The sequence below is a fragment of the Chenopodium album genome, chromosome 18 (genome assembly GCF_948465745.1).
Source record: "Chenopodium album chromosome 18, dcCheAlbu1.1, whole genome shotgun sequence".
Classification (NCBI taxonomy): Eukaryota; Viridiplantae; Streptophyta; class Magnoliopsida; order Caryophyllales; family Amaranthaceae; genus Chenopodium; species Chenopodium album.
Window position 1 is genome coordinate 46,611,720 of NC_137851.1, and position 6,753 is coordinate 46,618,472.

Below are 6,753 nucleotides of genomic sequence, written 5' to 3' on the forward strand. Positions count from 1 at the left end.
AATGAAAGTGATCTTTCTTTTACATTTGTAGCTTCTTATCATAAAGTGAAGTTCTACATTGAACTTTACATAATCTATTACGCTAACTTTTGACTATTTTTATTACTAATGATGAATGCTGATAACTTTGACATCAAAAGCTTAGGTTATGTACTAATTTATTTTTAAATAAATTAAACCAAACAGATTAAACCCTAAAAAAATAAATTTAAATCAAACAGATTAAACTCCAAAAAAAAATTGGCATTCAGGAAGCTTTCTCTTATAATATCAGAGCCAGGTTTCGATCCTGGGACCTGTGGGTTATGGGCCCACCACGCTTCCGCTGCGCCACTCTGATTCATTAATGATATTGCTACACTTAAATACATTTAAACTATGAAAAACCTTTTATATCGAGTTCCAGAAAGTACTAGTGGCCAACGGATTCTCTTATTTGTAGCTGCAAAGCTTTTAAACTGGCAAATTATTGTCCAACCATTTTTAGCCTATCACAATTTAAGGTTCATTAAAACAGAATTTATTGGTTTTTACTTTTTTATATACTCCACTTTTTTTTATGGCTTCTAGGTACCTTCTTCTACGGTTCTAACCATTACCTTTTTCATAATTTCATGGCCTCCAAAGTTGTTGTAAAAAATAGAAAAAACAATGGGAAAAGGAGCTATTGGAATATATTTTTTTTTCTATGGATTCTTGGCTTAGGTTTTATTTGGAAAAATAAAATAATTCCATAAGAATCATACTATGAATTTGTTATCATTTAGTGACGTCTCCAATTATTGGAGCGTGTGTTGATAGGCTTTGACATCATTTTTATTTAAGAGTCTTAAAGTATCAATTTTTTAGAGGGGGTCATGAAAATAAAATGCTACGTAAAATTTACAAATTATAAAAACTTTGTCAACGCATAATATGAAAGTTGGTACACATATGTAATTATGTGAGGACGTAATTTAAAGTATAATCATGTGAATTTTTTTTTTTTTTTAAATTGCACTATCATATTATCATGCAATCATGGTATTATGTTTGCCATATGTAACTACTCACTAATTATGTACTCCGTTGTTAAAATATTCTAGATGTACTTGTTACACAGTATGATGTACTATTATATAGTGTGACTGTGTGAGATTGAGTGAAATATGCAATAATTTCATTATACTTCCTCCGTTACACATTATGTGCAACAAACCTTGCTTAACGTTTCTCAAGACAAAACATGTTAATGGTTGATTAACAAAGTGAAGGGTGTGTGATTAAGGGTAGGAGAGAGCACTACCAAAAAAAAAAAAATAAGAATAGGCAACACTTAAGATTGCAACACTTACAGAAATGTTACTCTTAATAATCTAACGCAATAATATTTATTTGTTACCTTGAACAAAAGTAAACAGAAAAAAGTGTTGCTCTAGACTATATAAGGCAACAATCGCTTAAAGTGTTACCTTTTTCTTATCTAAGACAATAAACATAATAATTGTTGCATGAAAAGATAACAATAACAAAACTATTGTTTGAAAATGTAACATTAATATCTATGTTGCCATCTATGGCAACATTTATATTAAAAAGACTACATAATTTAAGATGTTTTTATAGCGAGTGTTATATATATATATATATATATATATATATATATATATATATATATATATATATATATATATATACAAGTTAGGTGGAGTTGGTGGGGAACAAAGTCACAAGTTCGAGCCCTACCAACTACTAAATGATTGGGAGTGGCAACATTTAGAAACATTTTTGAATTGTCTCCTTAGATGGCAACATTTTTCATTAGTTGTCTTTGTAAAAGTGTTGCCTTATGTATCATTTTACCTTGCCTTTCAAAATTGTTGCCTTTGAATAAACATGTGTTGCCTTATGAATAGACAACGGGGGCATATACTACGCCTCATATGTGTTGCCTTAGATACAAGGCAATAATTTTTTTTATATTAGGCAATGGTTTTGCACTGTTACCTTTGCTTTATTTTGTTGTAGTGGAGAAAGGAGGATAATTAATTAATGGCCACCACTACCAATTGCCATGGCCACCCTGACACCACCTACCAGCACACATTCAATTCAACCACTCGCCGCTACCCCGTAACCACCACCACCCTTATCTTGTAATCACCACCACCACCATAACACCTAAACCCCAACGACCACCATCTAAAACATACAAGCCAGCGAAATCCCGAAACTCCCACCACCAGCGAATTGAAATCTCGAAACCCCACCTTGCATTCACGCTCTTAGCAGCAAATCGGAAGTCACCCCGCGAAAGGAACCCAACCTACCTCACTCACCGTCCTCATAGGGCGCAGCGAATCGAATTCCACCACGAACAGCAACCCTTCGATTTAGATCTAATTTCCGTCGCTTTTCTAGCATCGCACACCATTTCTCTCTCTTTTGATTCGATCTGAGATCTTTGTATTGAGACGAAGAAGAATGTGACTGGTGGTGGTTTCGGCGGCGATAAAGAAGATGAAACCTAGAAGATTAAGAAGATGGTGTTGGTGGTTGTAATGGTGGCCTTGGTTTCGGTGGTGTGATGTCGAAGGTGTTCGTGGTGTTGTGGTATGGTACGGTGGTTTTTATGGTGGTCGGTGATGATGGTGGTGGTGGCACCATGGCAGTAGTAGGCAGGAGAGAGAAGGAGTTGTTTAATTATTAATGATAATTAACTTAAATTATGCTAGTAGTTCTTAAACAGGGGTATTATAGGAATTTCATTTAAAAAAAACTTACCAAAAAAGGAAAGAAAAAATTTGTTGCACATAATGTGAAACATCCATTTATGGCAAATGTTGCACATAATATATAATATATAACGGAGAAAGTATTTTTTAATTGAATATGTTAGACAGTTAGAGGATGGAGAAATACCAAAACTTCATAAGTTTAAGTGCAAGAGGCAAATAATAACAAATTTATTAATAAAAAAAAATAAATAAAAAAAAAACTTACTAATAAAAATTTATTCTATAGGCATGTATTTTCTATTGATATTTTATTGAGTAATATCTTAAAGGTGAAAAATTATTTTGTTTAAATCAGACACAATAACTATGGTACAACAAGAGTCTTTTTCATCAATATCAACATTATAGAATCTCGATAATTTAAACATCAACTTTTAAGTTAAGCAAGCTAATTCACTTCGAGCGTTATTGATATCTTTTAAATTTGATTAGACTATAATTCATATTATTTAAAGTACTATAATATAGTGATCAATTTTGAATCTTGCACTCGTATTATTTAAATTTGTACCTACACCGTATTTAACACGACTTCCTTATGAAGAATTTTTTTATTTAAAAAACCATGATACGGAGTGCTAGAGGAAGCTTACCAATTCCACCGTTTAGTGGACCTTTAATTTGTTAGTGGAAAAATAATAATCTACTTGTCTCGTACTACACTATAGTACAAATCTTAATAATTTAAAGGAATGTGTACACAAAAATTAATCAATTGTCTGTCAAAAATAAAAAATAAAAAAAATCAATTGATTAATTAATTAGATTAATTAATAATTAATTCCCGACAAAAACCTGAGCCCCAGGTTTTCTAGTGTTATACGACTTGCCTAGTTGCCTTCATTTAGTCCCCAGATATTTTTATGTTATTCCAAATATGTTGACTGTCTTAATTCTTCAAAAAATTCTTTTTGACTAAAAACACTTCTATTGATTAAATTACTGTAGTGTTTTATTATTGCCTCCAAAAAAAAAAAAAAAAAAGAAAAGAAAAAAAAGTCACATATTCACGCATGAATCTATCAATTGGGGTTCCTAAACCGTAGGCGTGAAATTTTTAAACTCAACATGGATTCTCTTCCATTCAATTGGGAGCATATTGTATTTTTGTTTTGAACCCATCAATTTATGATAGTCTATTGCTAAAAGAAGGTTGAAAGTGGAATATATACGCAAAATCACATTCCACCTGATGATGTTATACGAAGTATGTTTTATTTTAAAGTTAGGTACTTGGACTTGATCACTTGTTTGTGTGAATGAGTGTTCGAGTTGGATCATTTTTAGCATTTGTTTTAGAAATGGACTAAGGGATCGGAACTGAGTCTATAGGCGATTCTGATTTAATTTTTGTGCTTAGCTTGTATGACTGACCGACAACACAAATACACAATCACTATAAGTTGCACTCGATAGTGGTTTGAACGGACAGCGAAATCGGTTTAGGTTTATTGATTTTTTTTTTTTGTCATAAATATTTTAGATAATAATGAGTTAGATATTTATAGGACACCAAAAGGTACATGTTGAGTGGGTGTGGGATTTTCACATGAATCAGGTGACTACATCATAGTAAAATACTTGGTTTCCATTATGAAAAAAATATTATTGTAACACCTAATTGTTAATGTTTTTTATATATGGCTATGTCTTTAACCGTTATTGACCACAATCACCCCCTAAAGCTTTTAAATTTGGTATTGTATTGGATTGATCATATTCAAGTATTTTGTCAATTATTTTGATTAGTCAATATAAACTAATCAAATTCCTTTTTCCGGAAGGAATGGATCATGGACCATGATCAATTAATGGAATGTCAAATATAGTTCAAAGTTTAAGTGATTCAGCTCACATAAATAAGGCATATGCCACTCTTGTTAGGTCTACGGCTCTACGCCAGTGTGGAAAAGACTAAAAGAGTAAACAAATAAGCACTGTGGCTATTTGAACAACTAACACTTTATTTGTGTTAAATTACTGCCGTGGTAGCCTTTTTAAGGTATTGAGTGCGTGAAATTTTGTACTTCCTCCGTTTCTTTTTTATATTCTTACTTTTTTTCTTTGGGTATTTTAAAATTACATTCCTACTTTTCTTTTTTAGTAAATAAATTTTTACCAAATATCTCAAATTATTCCTATTTTTCTGTTTTGTAATTAATGCTTTCTCTATTTTCTTACTCTTATTTTCAGAATCCATGTGCATCAATTTAAGTGAATATAATTGGTCCTTTTTTTTCCACCAAAAAATGTTATTGGTTCTTTTTCTTTCAAAGGATTGATGACATGTGTAGCATTAAATATTTTTCTATCTTTGTTTTACTCAAAGACATCAATTTATATCTTGTAATTCCCATTGTATTTTGTTTTATTGTTCTTTGTTTTATTCCAACTTCCTCAATTCCCGTATAATTTTACAAGTAAAAATGTAAAAAGGGATGGAGAGAGTGCTTTGTAATTATAAAAGTTATCATAACATTCTCTATTAACATAATTTGATCATAATCTGATAAGTTAAAAAAATGTGCATTGTGAATTTAGAAATGACTTTTCATAAAACGAAGGGGTAAGATATATGATTGTGGTGTAATTTTTATGAGATAAAATACATCCATCTTTTTTTTTTTTTTTTTTTTAAACAACTCAGGAAACAAAAAATACATCCATCACACCGTGATGTATTGATGTGTAACATTACTACGGAGTAAAATTTGTCAATAAGTCAATAGATCAGAGTCAAAATCTACGTCTATAATTAGTCCATAGTACTGGCACGCACAACAATTTGTACCTCATCAAATGGGCCATACTTCCATGATATTTAAAAAAAAAAAAAAAAAAAAAAAAAAAAAAAAAAAAAAAAAAAAAAAAAAAGGTAAATTGAAACAGAGCTCTTCAACAACGTTCACTCAAGTCAATTGGTAGTTATGATTAATCACACAATTGATGGAGATGCAGTGATCCAAACAAAATTCTTCAACATTGTGCTATGTCATATATAGTCCTCTTAGCTTGATTATTTCACCATTTCTAAACCTGCCAATTTTAATTTTTGATTACTTAGTTTAGTTTAAATGGTAACCATACATTCAAAATCCTACCAATAAATTTTGTTGGCTAAAATACATTAGTATACTCCCATTTTCTATTTCACACGATATAACACAAAAAGGTTAATATACTTCTGTTAGCATTTTCACTTAAAATTGTAGTCATCCTAATAGGTTATGTTTATACGTTAGCTCATAAATCAAGAAATTTATATCATAGGTATAAATAATTTTGATTAACTTCATGGTCTTTTTTGTCTTTTTTCTAAGGTGTCAACACAAGTCCTTTCAGCACATTTTGTCTCCACTCATGCGCACCTTGAGAAAACTTTCTAGGAGGTCACCCATGCCAAGACTACTCCCAGCCGAGCACGCTTAACTGTGGAGTATCTTAGCATATAAGCTCCCTAAAAAGAAAATGCATCTTGTTGATATGAGTAGTATATCAAATTCTTTTAAAGCAACCATGAGGGGTATTACACCGTCTGACATCTTTACTTAAACTTATGTAACGAGTTGAAGAGAACACAACAAAAATTAGGTGACATATACAATTTTGTGGGATTACTAATAGTAACATATATGTTTATGGATGACATTGATTATTTGAGATTTTAAAAAAATATACTGGTAATTTGTAAGAAAGATTAGGTCATCTCAAATAATAAGGTACTCTAACAGTTCGTCTTGCTGAATTAATTTTTTAAATCCAATACTTTTGGCAATCGGCGGTTGGTAATTGGCAGTTGGCTGTTGACTTGTTTGCTTGGCTTGTTTGACTAGCTGGAAGTATTAGCTGTATGGGTTGGCTTTTTAAGTTATTGTTTAAGCCAACTGTTTATAAAAGTGTTTGGTAAAATTACTAATGGTTGTTAGCTGTTTATTAGTGATAAAGTGGGCAACAAGCCAAAAGCCAATAGAAAAAG

At 31.1% G+C, this 6,753-nt stretch overlaps 1 non-coding gene across 1 annotated transcript; it reads right to left on the minus strand.

Moving 5' to 3' along the window:
• Positions 1-268: 268 nt before the first annotated feature.
• Positions 269-340, minus strand: TRNAM-CAU (transfer RNA methionine (anticodon CAU)). Its single transcript has one exon. It is a non-coding gene; the product is annotated as a tRNA-Met (tRNA).
• Positions 341-6,753: the final 6,413 nt, after the last annotated feature.